Source organism: Micropterus dolomieu, linkage group LG17, assembly GCF_021292245.1.
Source record: "Micropterus dolomieu isolate WLL.071019.BEF.003 ecotype Adirondacks linkage group LG17, ASM2129224v1, whole genome shotgun sequence".
Taxonomy (NCBI): Eukaryota; Metazoa; Chordata; class Actinopteri; order Centrarchiformes; family Centrarchidae; genus Micropterus; species Micropterus dolomieu.
The window spans coordinates 19887951-19902795 of record NC_060166.1 but is presented as its reverse complement, the minus strand read 5'-3'; the positions used below and the strand labels follow the sequence as shown (position 1 = coordinate 19902795).

At 39.9% G+C, this 14845-nt stretch overlaps 1 protein-coding gene and 1 non-coding gene across 2 annotated transcripts in view; both read right to left on the bottom strand.

Moving 5' to 3' along the window:
* Positions 1 to 11190, bottom strand: part of LOC123985292 (P2Y purinoceptor 3) — a 16177-nt gene extending 4987 nt beyond the window's left edge. The window contains exon 1 of the mRNA XM_046072740.1: positions 10941 to 11190. The gene's annotated coding sequence lies outside the window, so the exon portion shown is untranslated. The remainder of the gene's footprint in view (positions 1 to 10940) is intronic.
* Positions 4428 to 4500, bottom strand: trnaa-agc. Its single transcript has one exon. It is a non-coding gene; the product is annotated as a tRNA-Ala (tRNA).
* Positions 11191 to 14845: the final 3655 nt, after the last annotated feature.

Here is a 14845-nt window from a genome sequence, read left to right as displayed (position 1 = left end):
TCAGTTAAGTAATATTCAATTCAATTCAATTTTATTTTATTTATGTTGCTCTAATTCATTGCACTTTTCATTCGGAGCAGGCCTAGATTGTTCTCTCTTCTCTAATGTTATTTACAGAGACCCAACAATTCCCACCATGAACAAGCATTTGGCTACAATGGCAAAGAACAGGAGAAAGTAGCCCAATGCATGTCTGAAAGTAGAGATGTGAAACAATATAGGCAGAATGGGGATAGTCGTACAGATATAAATGAAAATGAGCATTAGTGTTAATAATGAAATCAATAGTAATAGGAGGAACACAGTGGCAGCAGGTAGCTCGCAATTACAGATCCAGACTCCACAGCTCCAGGGGTAGAAATGCAGAAAGCGACAGAAGGAATGAGGAGAGAGACGAGAAAGCACGACACTACAGAAGAGGGAAGATATTGAGTTAGTAAAATGCATTTATGGGATAACAATGCATACAATGGAGAGGGATAGGAGGAGAGAAGAGCTCAGTGCATGATGGGAAGTGTCCCATCCATCTAGGCCTATAGGAGCATAACTAAGGGATGGTTCAGGGCTACCCTGAGCCAGCCCTAACTATTAGCTTTCTCAAAAAGAAAAGTCTTAATTCTACTCTTAAATGTGGAGATGGTGTCTGCCTCCCGAATCCAAACTAGAAACTGATTCCACAGGAGAGGAGCTTGATAGCTGAATTTTACATTTGGAGACTATAGGAACCCCAAGTAACCCTGAACTCTAGGAGCTCAGTGGAGCATATCAAGGTACTAAGAGCTCTTTAAGATGATTATATTTGATACAAGTTCAGCCTAAGTGTTGTGTGAGCATGGAGTATTGAACCAGGAAGCCTACATTTATATCACATAAATACTTGGATTGGAGAAAACAGGGCAGCAGCAGTATACTTATTAGAATTTAAATGATCAATAATTATTTTACTGAAATGAAAGTACATAAACAGTACTATCTAAAGTAGTACACATACTTATTGTAAAGACCTTCAGAGAGTTATTTTATTGCTGCATTAATATGTGGGCATTTCATTGTTGTAGCCAGTGCATTTAATGTCAACTCTGATCTCATTAATAAAAATAATGCCAATAAAATGAGAGCCAGTCCATTAGATTATGGTAATTCAATCCTTCAATCACTTTATAAAAAAGTGGAAGCTAGACAGCTGAAAGTTTTGAAATGAAAACCACTGTAGACTGTCTGGTATCCCACTCACAAATCACACTGTCTGGAACAGGATGAGCTTAATCAACAATCTTAATTACTGCTCCCACTACCAGCATCAATCCATTTCCTTCGTGGCAGCATGTGGGCGAGTGAATGATTGGCTTAAGCCACTACCTCCACAGCCTCGTCAGACCGTGACTCACAGCATTTCACAACTAACACACCATTAGCTGAAAAGTGCATACATGTGCAGCTTCTTGTAACTGCTAAAATCACACAGGTTTGTTGTTTTTAAAAATGTGTGTTTGCAAGATAGTGTTTTAAGTTAACTCCTGTGTGGATGCATGTACTGTTTGTTGTGAATAACAGATACACATCATTTCATAACTCCTGGTAGAGTAATTGAAGGAGAGGGAGCAGAGCGCCAACAGCCGTAAAACATTCTTCTATACTTGACCAATGAGCCGGCGAAGAGAAACGACAAAGGTTTTGGAAAGGTCACTGCAGTCGGCTATATTTTCTGATGACTTATTTACAGCGTCATTTCTGATTGGTGGCCAGCCTTTTTCTCAAGAATGGCCTTGAGACTGACTGTCTTGGCTATCTTAAAGCCCTGTGACATCATGACAGTCACTCAAATCTCAACTCTTTCTGAAAACACTGCACTTTATAAAGTGAGGTCTGATTAACTTCAAAAATCACACTCTGCAGTAGACCGTATGATGGTAAGGAAAGTGGGGTTCTTGTTTTTGCCCGAAGGTGCCTCTTAGTGACCAGCTTTTCGCGTTCAGGCCTGCCTTACGTGGGCTAACCATGCCTAACCTCCACGGATGAACGTGCACTGACTTTGATATAAAGCTGCAATCCCAACTGTAACTTCTTATGTGTACCGCCAAAGTGATAGTGCACCCTGTTTGTGAAGTTCTGTCACTTTGTGCTTATTAGTATTCATAATGTTGGCATGCAAATGCAGTTTCAATATCAAAAAGCAAGCAGTGACATGAAACCAAACGTGTTATTTAATTTACTAAAGAACTGAACATGTCAGTGGCAGTCACCTACAAGCCCAAGCAAGCATGCACGTCATTAGGGCTGGCACTGTGGTGGAGATAATCATATATAACTGGACAAAGATATTGTTCATGAAAAATTAATGAACTGTTGAGTGTCAATTTCCTTCTAAATTAATAAGGAAAAAGAGGCAAACAGAACTGTAAAACCTCTTCCACATGTATTTTGTCCTTTGTGGTAATGTTACACACAAATGTGCAGCCTTCATCTTGTCTATTTTAAGTTACTGCATACTGAGGAGTGGATGTTTAAGACTGCTTTCTATAGCTGTCACAAAATTAAATGGGTTAGATAAAATTAGCGCTCAACATAAACATGTCAAATATACCTTATCGGTTCAAATGTTACATGCAAAATGTAATTACAAACAGATAAAAATGATTCCAGTTAACAAGCCGTAGTTGACTACTGACTTTTATGGTAAATCCCTACTGGTTTTAAAATGAAAATATAAATTGGGAAAAAACAACAACAAAAATTGTCACTTTCAATAACAGCACTGTATTATTTTTGTGTGGCTTCACCTATCACTGCCCAGTCAGCATGAACAGTACACAGAATAACGCATGGCAAAGAGGACTGCTGAAATGGGAGGTGTGTGTCTGTTTGATATGGTCGTGTTTCCAATTTACAAACACTCTAGAGAGCAAACACTACTCACAGGCCTCTAAGTGGTGATATCTGCGCTGTGTGTGTACCTCTATTGGCTTCTGTAAAGTGTTTGCTCGTTCCATGCCATATCCATTTCCTAATTGGCCTTGGTTTTAGTTTAATTGCAGTATAAGAAATAAATAAGTAATCTATAAATAAATTCAATTAAATTCAACTCAGTTTTATTTATATAGCATCACACTATATCTGACAATAGAGGCCGAACAATTCCCACCATAAGCAAGCACTTGGCGACAGTGGTAAGGAAAAAAGCTGGTTTACATTCACATTTATTAATTTAGCTGACGCTTTTATCCAGAGCGACTTACAATTGCTGTATATGTTAGAGGTCGCAAGCCTCTGTCTCTCACACCAAAGGCATGCGTCTTATCCACTGCGCCATTTGGTTGGCGGGAGAGAAAGAGAGAGACCAGGAGGAAAGAGAACACACAGTAGCACAGTGCAACTTCCACACAGAGATGTTAAATAATTGTAATGGTATTGGTAATAATACAAATATCAATAAAAAAAAAAAAAAAAAAAAATAATAATAATAATAATAATAATAATAATAATAGGACTAAATACATTAAAAGCAGAGCACAAAACCCACAGGAAAAAAAGATTTAAAAAAACAAACAAATAAACAAAAAAGGAATTTTAAAATCAAAACTTCTCATTTCAAATGATTCAAATAGCCAGAATGACTCCAGAGTCAGTATTTGTTGTTAGCATATTTCAGGCAGGTAATGTTATTTTGTAAGTAAAATGAGCTCATAGTTTTTTAAGAAACTGCACAAAAACACTGATTCAGTCTCCTGTGTGTTTACAGAGACACCTCAGTTACCTGTGGTGTTTCTAAAATGACACATTATTATAAAGACAAGATGACACGAAGGTTAAGACTTTTTTTAGATTCTCAAAAAAAAAAAAGGAAAGTTGTGTGTACTGAATGTCATTTAAACCACATGTTTACTCAATCATGACACTCACAGAGAACCCTAATTACACCGACCGTTTTCAGGAATTGATTTGGCAGTGTCATTATGGGTGTGAAGGAGTCATCTACTTTTCCTCTGTGATTCAGTGAAGCTTTTTCTGCCCACATAGCTGTAGTATTTTTGGCAGGTTACCTGAAACGTGTCCATACATCTTCTCGTCAAACCCTTCCTGGGGGAAAACAGTATCCCGTAACAAGATATTTGAAAGCTGTTACAGTTTGTTGAGGGGTGAATCATGTGATGTTGTGCTATTAATGATAAGTTGAGATTTTCCCATCAACTTAAACTGTTCCTCGGATAAGGTGAAGCTCCATTCTTGTAGTATAAAAAGCCATTTACACTTATTACAAAAGTGCTGCATTATGATGAGCTACACTGCCTTGCAACAAATATAGCCATTTATTGAGTTATGTGACACTTTTATTTCATGCTGTTTTCACTGGTACATCTGATAATCTGTAGAAATCCTCTTATCCTTAAAAGCATTGTACTGTACGCGTCTACAGCCAAAAGGCTTACTGGAGAATGCGGGCATCGATCCCGCTACCTCTCGCATGCTAAGCGAGCGCTCTACCATTTGAGCTAATTCCCCTTCTTGGTTATAACATAAAAAAACACACTAAATCATATGTTACTTAGAAGTACACACCCGCAGGTCTGCCTACAGGAGTAATGTTACCAGTTGCTGACAGGGACGCTCCCTCAGTCTGCACTCCATTTATCTCCTTCTCTCAGACACACACTCACACACATGCTTAGACAAGAGAGACGCGCTGCTGTACACACTCTGGCCTCAGGCCTCCCAGGAGGGAGAGCCGAAGGTGATGCAAGATTATTTATAAACCAAGATTGCAAGAATGTGACGGCAACTCAGGACAAATATAGGAGATTAACTACTGAACATAACCCCAAATGGGTTGTAAATCAAACACCATATATAAAGTTTTAATGATTATTCTGCCTGTGGATTTGGTACCATAAGGAGTTATGAACCCTGGTTAAGGTAACATGAGATAACTGAGAGTATGTCAGCCTCTGCAGCAGTTTGCAGGGCCTGGATATTATGTTCTTAAATGCAGATACGGGTAGAGACTAAATAGAAACATACATACATACACACACACACACACACAAACACCTAAAGCCTGAAAGCTGCACTAATCTTTTTTTTTTATATAAACAATGCAATAGAAAAATACATTGGGTTATGCTGAACATTTCAGAGAGTGACTGGTGTTTAAGGGAGAGTGGGGTACCGTTTGTCAGAAGTGACATCTTTCAACTGCATTATTCTCTACTGTAATGTAGTAATGGTTTTAGATTAGAGCTGCTGTCATTTTGGAATATATCAGCCTCGTGAGTGCAGGTATCGGCCGATGACGATTATCTCAAAATGCCAGATATCGGCTTGATTAATCGGCTGACAGATTACTCAGTCTTTCACTAGATCAATTGGCTGTGAATAATAATGCAGACAGACACAGTTAGGATGAACATGGTGGAGCATTTAGCAGCTAAAGAGCCAGATACTTCCCTCTGGAGTCGGTGGAGACCAAATCGGAGTTTAAGAGAGTGAATATTGGACTAACATTTCAGGTAAAACACTTATGTTGCTCTGTGTGTGATGGATGTGTAAAGAAATCTGTTGATTTTATAATATCCATATCCCATCATAAATTCCAAGACCCCAAGATGACGTCTTTAAATTGCTTGTTTTGTCGAGCCAACAGTCCAAAACCAAAAATAAACAATTAACAGATAACAGACAAAAACAAAAAGTCGTGTTGACGCTACTTTTCTCTTAAACACATGCAAATATGACTAAGAATACAATCTGTAATGATAATCTGGATTCATTAGCTGTGACAGCCACTCTGCATCCACCCGGCTGGTTTGAGAGATGTTGCCCTGGTCTAATCTAACAGAGCAGGTAACAGGTGACTGGCAGATAAGGACGCATAAAGACTCGTACTGTACACTGTACACACAGACACTCTGTCCAGCTGTAGTTTTAATAAACACAGGGCAGGAGATGAGGGAGGGAGATGATGAGCTGAGGAGAGAGAGCGGGGAACACTTCAGCTCTCTTTCTTTCCCATCTCTGATCTCTTCTGCGTCTGGCCTCGCTCATCAATGATTCATGCTCCTCGCTTTCTGTTAAATTGCAGCCCACACTCATTCACTGACATGCACACACACACATTCACACTGGCTACCACATGTGCATACGATCTCGTGCTATTCCTGCAGTGAATTTGAAAAATGCCACACAAAGAGGCCAGGAAGGAAACAAAAAAGACAGGCATTCGTTTTGCCATACAGACAAATACAGAGACATGGATTCGCATGTACAAAACACACTTGTACACGTCAGCACGCAAGCATAAACATCCACTTCACTGAGATAAACAACAAATATTATTTAATTTTCCCAACATGGACAGATGCAGCTGCAGTGGCCTAGAACACACATACACAAGTGCCTTATGCAGATGTCAAAGCTCTTTTGTCTTAATTTGAACACCCCTCCCACTTCACTAATTATCCCTAGCTAATATTTTGCAGGTTAACACAAGTCCATCAGTCCTCAGGACTGGCACCATGGTCATTACACAGCAGAGATTTTTAAACCAATCAGCTGCACCATAAATAGATATGTGGGTGATAAAGGAAGGCTGGTGTTCAGCACAAGCACAGTGCTTGGTCAGAAGGAGAATAAAACAATTGCTTGCGTGACACCCAACTCTAATTAGTCCTAATACAGTAAACAACTTCAAACTCTCCCCAGAGGGCACAGGCCATCTCCCACATACCAAAGATGCAGCACACACATTTTGAGCCAACCTCCCGCCCTTTTCTTCCTTGCAAAACTTGTTTAATTTTCACAGACCTAGTGCAAAAGCCAGTACAAATATGGTCATTATTGCATGACTAAACAGAAGGCTCTATGCAGTAGGCTAATGTAGTGTAGAATAATCCCCTTCTGGCAGAACCAAGCCAAAATGTAATACCAGTTCTAGTCAAAAACTACAGCTGGACGGGAGTGCCTTCAAAAGTGATATGAATCAGGCAAAAGGCTGCAGGTGACAATACGCCTTAACTTGTAGACAAAAACGTGTCGATGCGCGTTGCTCTAAGGATTTGGAGTAAGGATTTGGTCAGGCGTGTAAAGACTGATAGACAGCAGTTCAAGCTCTGCTCTCTGTGTGACTATCTTCAAGCAGTTGCCACACACAGGGGAAGTGAATGCAGCTCTGATGAAATAAGTAAAACAAAGAGACGCGCGTTAAAACGGAAATGCAGAAACGCCTGCGCCACAAGGTTCCATCAGACCAAATTGTCATTCAGTCCATTCATTCAGTCTGTGTGTTCAGGGTAGCTGATTTCTGGCTAGGGTGGTGGGGGCATTTTGTTTTGTTTTGCCCTAACCACTCAGTAGCTAATAATGTATCCGTCCTGCTGAAGTGCTTTTCAGTCGACGCAGAGGCTGTGGTGGAGGTTGCTAGGTGCAGGTAGCGTAACATAAGAAATACGCCAATTTCAAACACCTTATGGGTTAATACATCGACCACGAACCCGACGTCCCCGGTTGGACTTGCCGTGTTTCTAGGGTCAACTTAGTAATAAAGGTATTTAATCCCCTAAAAAAAGAAATAGGCAAACTTAAGAGCTGTGATTTCAAGTATTATAAGTTTTTTTTTTTACGGTATTCTGAATCGCAATCCACATCTAAGATTTTTTCAGCAATTCAATCAGGTCTGGCTTAGGGGCCAATAGTCAGCTGTTTCCTCCAGGTAGAGAAGCAACTGAATCAGAGCTTGGTACACAGAATTAAGACCAGGAATGTCATCTCAGTGTCAGTGTCATCAGTGTCTTCTTAAAAACAACCCCGCCTCCCAAATAGAAATCTTCAAACATGAACTCAGTGCTGGGATAAATGAATTATCTTTCATTATCATTATCAGGCTAACATTGTATGCCTTTTTTAGACAGTTAGCAGTAGAAAGCCAACCAGGAGAGGTTGGCTTTCTACTGCCAAGGAGGGACGAAAGAGAATAGACTTGAACAGGGAGACTGTGTGAGCTTTACTTCTTGTTTTAGTTTGTAGTTTTGTCTGCCTCATGTGTCACTGTCTCTCTTTTTTTTCCTGTGTTGGCTTCTCTGATTGTCTAATTGGTTCACCTGTGTGTATTAACGTTCTCCCCTCCTGTAGTACTTAAGTGGTTTGCCCCTTCACTTTGTGCCAGTTCACTGTTTTCCATACCAGTGTTTCTTGTGCTTCCTGTGTTTTGTGGATTTACTTTGGATTTACTTTCAGTTGGACTTTTTGGATTATTCACCTGTTGTGTTTTGGGCTGCTCACACCATATCAACTGTAAGCCTCACCTACTCACCAGTTCCATCTCTGTGTCTCTGTCCATAACCTCTGTTACCAGCGTTCAGTCAGCAGCTGAACATAACAATTACGTGGCCTGCGTCCATATAGGTCGCAAGGGTGTTCCAACCTATACAGCTGCATCAATCTGAATTATCGCAATTCTTTGTGGCTATTTTTCATGAATGTAGCTCACTAACTACATAGAGAGATGACTTCACTACTCTTAATCCCGCCAACAAAGCTTTTGCCATCAGAGAACACAACAACAGACCGATTTGAATTGCCCGAATGAGTTAGAGATGCTCAGAGGTCTGAAAAACAGCACTGGTAAGAAGCTTAAGCAGCGAGCTGAAATTGTATTGTTCATAGAAAGCATGAGCACAAACACAACAGCCATACAGACATTCTTGTTTCTCTGTATTCTGTCCTTTACGCCTCTCCATCATTAGAATTCTATGGGCTTGTAATGAATATCCTAGGGACGCACAAATATTTTCAACTTTTGTGGTTGTCTAAGCACTTGAATGGCAATTGTAATTGGGTGTCTTAATGTTGTCAGAAAAACATGTTTGCAAACACAAGCTGCAAGTTGCTGTAACAGCTTTGTACGCACCTTTCGTCACACAAAACACTTATCAAAAGCTTAAGAGAGAGGTAAGGAGCTGTTAGCCTGTGCCCTGTGGTATCTGCTGTCATGGCACTATGGAGCAGAGGGAATGGGAGTGAAGCTCTGGTAAAAGCAGATTTTGTAAATACAAGGACAGGACAAAAAGAAAAGAACTGTCTATTCCCCAGTGCAATTCTGACAATCTTGGGGAATTGTCATTTTAACAGTTATTTTCTTTAAAACATTAGCTCTGGTCCCTGTGGTTCCCAATTCAGACGAATTCTAGGAGTGATCCCTCTAAATCCTACACAGACCAGAGAAGTCAGATTTTTCTGAGGACAATCGCATGAAATTACCAATTTTAAGTAGCCATTTGGCTGGCATGTTTGGGATGGCAGCCACTAATTTTAATTATTTACCCAGTGGCATAGTATCGTGCGACTTTTGTCCCGCGAACAACTTTGGCCATGTTTCTCTATCTCCCCATCTATCACCCCTCTGTGTCTCTAAACCAGTGTTACATGAGTCTACTTCCAGTCAGGCAGACAAAACACCCACATAAGCCTGACGATTGACTGGCAGAAAGGAATCTTCACTAAAAACACAGAAACCATGCCCACAGAGTCCCACAGCGAGCGTGCCAGGTTTTTACAGCAGAGAAGATGTACGTAATGTCTAAAGGGAAACAATAAAATACACATGCTAGAACATGAGCTAAAACGATGAACAACTTATCAATCAAGTAATTTTTCAAGCAATAACGGGGAAAAATGACTAATTCCAACTTCTCAGCTATGAGGATTTGTTATTTTTATCCATCTTATGTGACCTTGAACTGCATATTTAGAGGTTTCAAACTGCTGGTCGAACAAATCGAGACATCTGCAGACGTGCTTTTTCCTGTCCATTTGTTCTCCGTAAAGTAGAAACTTAATCTCCTGTTGCATTAATCAATCATCAATGTGAGCCAAGTTTCATGAAACAATGTACTGGGTATTCTCAGATGATTGATACATATTGACAGATGGCTGCTCTATGGACACTATGTTGGTTGTCAAGAAATTCCAATAATGCTGTATTGAAAAGAAATTACATTTACCAAGGTTGCAAGATTCATAACGATGTCCATGAACAGGAAAAAATCACATACACCAGCTGTTCTTCCTCCTAACTCTAATGATCTCTCTTCCAATTTAATGTAAAATAAAAAGATGAGTATTATGATTAACAAACTTCTGCAAACAAGACTTTAATTTACATTTTCGATCTGTGATGTCAACTGTAGGCTCCACCTAAATGGGAAAAGAGGCAATTTCCCAGACAGTACCTCATTTTGTGGTTTGAGACGATCAGCACAACAGTTAGCATAATTCTTTGGCTTCATTTCCATTGTGATGTTCTGCAAAACTTCACGCTATAAACTTCATAGGTGCTGTGACACATATTCACACCTGGTTTGTGCACAGTAACTTCAACACGATCATTGAGGGGGGGAATTTGATTTAGGGGGAAAAACAGAAAAAAAAAAACTTAGGAGGAAACAGGGAAGGGATGCCAGGATTTTATGTTATTACACAAGGCAAGCTCTTATCAAACTACAATGAAAGCAGGACAACAACACTGCACACAGGACCCAACTCTTCCTCATTCATAGCAGAAAGATATTTGCCAGGCTTGATGGGTTTGTGGGACGTTTCAATTAGTTATTTCAATACCATAAGTTGTGTATCTGGTTCATTTCGTTTAGTGTCTGTTTAAATACCATTTCAACCATGTTCTGACTGTAGCCTATAATATGCCTACTTTAAGAAGGACTCAGATGTTACAATGGAACTATAAAGCTGTGACAAGAATACATCAAAGATATCACTGGAGCTGAAATGCTATGTATAACTTAGCTGGTATGATAACATAGCCTACTGGCACACGGCCACGCTATGCCCCATTAAGATGTCATTCGTTTAGTTCAAATATGTTGCATTCATTTAAGGTTAGTGAGAAAGGAGCCAATATAACTGTAAAAAAAAAACAACAACATACAACTTACCCTGAGTGACAGCAAAAAAATAATAAAAAATGAAGTGACACCATCAACAAGTTGGCGACTTAACGTTAGCCATTTCAGAAGACTTGTCTTACTCCTTATCTTCTCTGTAACTAAAAAGAGCAGTTCAGCGTGGAGGAAATGAACCCTTGAGGGAAAACAAGTGTAAAGAAACACGAAGTCGCAGTTGTGTTATATCATAAACAGAGAGCACACGTGTGGTGTAAACGCGCTGTTTCTCTGTGCTGTGAAGGCAGCACACACTCTCCACGCTCTGTTCTGTTGTGACTGGCTGCTGCTGCCGCTGCACGGGACACCGGCGCGCTTCTCCTCCGCGGCCGCGCACGCGCAATGAGTCTTGCACCAGTGCGAAGGGAAGGACTCAGAATATAAAGGCCTACCTGTATGTCTGTGCTCTTTTCAGCAGTAACTTTTAACCTGCTCTGTCAACGTTTTTAACTCTTACCCCATAGTCAAGAGAACTTCTTTTTATGAATGGCTGGCTGGCAGGTGTATTTTAGAAGTACCTCAAACATAGTTCTTCATTGTTAAAACTGGCCAAAAACAAACTTCAAAAAGTGAATGAATACTTCTAATAGTATTGGTAAGTGCCATGGTATAAGTGGAGCGATGTTTAGGATTTAAATTATATTGAGGTCAGGAGTCCACTCAACCATCAAGCTCCGTCAGGCTATATCTGTATGTGGCACCTCTTGGAGAACAGCCTTACAGTATATTACTGGTCATGAGTTCAAAGTTCCCCAAAACAGAGTCCTCAGCAAATGATTTCATATGCTAAATGTGAGACTGGGTAGCTAAAAGTATGACTGTCATAGTCATCCGTCCAATTACAGAGCACACCAACTACCATGGCATCCTGATGATTGGTTTGCTGCTAACTGACCAAGAGTGATAGAACAGTTTTTTTTTTTTTTTTTTTGTGACACTAATCTTGTTGGGACTTTGAGACTTTTATTGTACCTGCATTTGATTTGACAGCATTTCCTGCTCAGCATCCGGGTTCCATCTGATAAGCTATAGCCACAACGGAGACACACATTTGGGAAACTGCAGCGTTAGACAGCACAACTTCATTCACCCATTAGTCTCCTGTAAACATTACTGAGCACTGATTGCTGCCAGTGGAACGAGGATGGGTTGAACAATATAGAAACTTTCATCTTCAGTGTTGTGACCAGTGAGTCACCACCAAATGTAGCTACACATCTACTTTCTCAGTCAGGTGAAAGTGAGGCCGTGTTATCCAGAATGAATCCGTCTGATCGTTTATTATTAACAAATGAGTCAATATCAGATGTTAAGATAACTGCCTATTCTGCTAGTGTTCTTGAGTCACTCCCCTACCATATGTAACTTATGACATTCAATGCTAATAACTGATTGGATCAGACTTCACCCCCTAAATATTTTACTGAACCGCTATAAAACTTATATTGTTGCTGTTAAGTCCACAGATGATCAATGTTTTTGCTAACTGAGTGAGTGTGTGAAGAGAATTTGAGTAGCAAGATTTCAGGAGTTATATTAACAAATCCTAAAACGCTTCAAGCTGCCAAATCCAAATTTATGAAATTACGTAAGCGATGAAAATAATAGGTGACAGTGTTTATGAGTTTGAATTCAAGCAAACTGAAGTGTTCACAGGGATTAGCCTCTGATGGGAAACAGAAACAAACAAGATGACTGGTTGTCAGTTAGCTGCTTGTATAGAATCAGTGAACACTTGGCTAGAGAACCACTATCAGCCTCGACCACACACTGACATAGCAGCACAAAAATAGTTGTTTTGCAAAATTTACCACCATATAAAGTTTCACTGAACTTTGGCACAAAAATCATTCACAAGATGTGAAGTGAACACACAGAGATGGGTATTAGTCATATCGCATGATGAATGCTTGCCAAATGCTTTATCAGCAAATTTTTGTAATGACTGAGGAGTATTGTGAGAGCCTCTCTCTGATCCTAAAAAAAAAAACCCTTTCAGACCACCAACCTTCCTTGCATGTGTACATGCAATAGCACAGCTTGAAAAGCTCGAACTTCATAAACACATCCTCATGGAGGGGCAGCTGGGATGGAGCGCAGACTTGAAAGGGCTAAATCTGGGCCTGATCCTTCGTTAGCAAATGTCTTAAACGAAACTGTTGAACCTTAAGTGGTGCATTTCAGAATTTCTACAAAACTCAGTCCGATTTCTGTCTGAGTCTTTCTCATGCCGTTTTGATTGGATGACAAAAATACACAGATTTTTGTTTAGAATTTCATTTTTTAATCTGCTCACTGGTTTTAGAGACTGCAGTGTGACAGTGTCCCTGAAAGCTAAACATTCTTCGTGTGTGGTTTCCCACAAAACAACTTTCTTGGTAAATATTCTGATGACCCTAAGGTTCACGGATACCACTTGAGCTCAGTCTCTTTAACTTTTTGAGTGTGTGACTGGCTGTTTTCACAGTGTTACAATCCTGTACATGCCCTTTTTCCAGCCTGCATCTGGTTTAACCAGGTTGTTCACCACCGTCACTTCAACTTAAAATCCCTGAGACAACTTTCTAATGTCGAATTGGCTGTGTGCGATTGTGTATCTATGTACAGTACTTTACAAATGCATGAGTGAGAGAGTCGCCTGCAAACGGATGTTATGATTAATCTATGATTGATGTTTGCTTAAAGAATTGTGAGTATTTTGTACATGTCAGTTAGATATAAACACACATGACAGCTTACATACAGTATGTATTCTAATGTTTATTCAGCTCTCACTAAAGATTGTCAATAAAAGATTTAATGTGAAACCTGAAGGAAAAAATCCACAATAAGGATTTGAAGTTAGGGTCGGTTCATTCATCTATTCTGGTGTATTTTAAAACAATCATTTTAAGATGGCAGGTTTTCAGTTCCTGTAAAAATGTCTTGGCAGATGTGGTACTCACGTGGCAGTAGAAAACAGCTGTATGATAGGGACAGCACAAGCTATAGGCCTACTCATATTCTCCTATTGTGAAATAAAAACAGTATACTGTGATCAGAGTGGGCTGTTGGCAGGCTTTTGTCCCAACAATCAATGAATGAATGAATGGCTCTACACAAACACCCCTCTGCTCAACACTTGCAGCGTTCCGGGCAAGATGAAGAAATGTCAAGCAGAAACCGAAGCTGAAACAAAACCGTGATTTCATTCTAAACACCAGTTCAAACAAAAGCTCAACGGACTGGGAAAAAAACAAAACATGCTGAGACAGAGCTGCAGACGCAGAGTTTCTCCTTTTTAGAAGTACCTACAGGAGGAGGGTTCAACCTCCTGATGTGAGGCCATGTGTCGCTGTATAATCCGGCCTGCATGATCACAGCGCAAGATGGTGAAATTAAATTATTAGTTCCTCAATAATGCACCTCTATGGCGGTTCTCCCACGTGTGCTTTACTTGAGTGTTTTGTTTTATGATACTGAAGTTTCTATGCAGATTTAGATTATTTATACAAAATATAATCAACAAATGAATTGAGATGTATTATTAGTAGATTTTGCTGATAACCTTTTCATACTTTTACTTAAGTAAAAAAGTGACTGAACCTTCTGTTCTGCATCAACACCACGCATTCTTGTCCAGGATTAAGATATGAGGCCCTGTGTGTGTGTGTGTGTGTGTGTGTGTGTGGCGGGGCGTTGTGCATCAAAGAGGTATGTGTCAGTGTTTGTTCAATAGTGTGTATGTGTCTGTATGAGTAGTTGTTGGCATTGCACAACCCTGGAAGGATGTCTGGCAATGGATATGGAGGGAAGTGAAAGAGTGAGCGTTGTTTGCTCTCCTTCTATTTCAGCCACAGGGGAAATAATAACTTTCTGGTTCTTCTATTTGAATGCAGACTCATATCGGGTGTACTCAC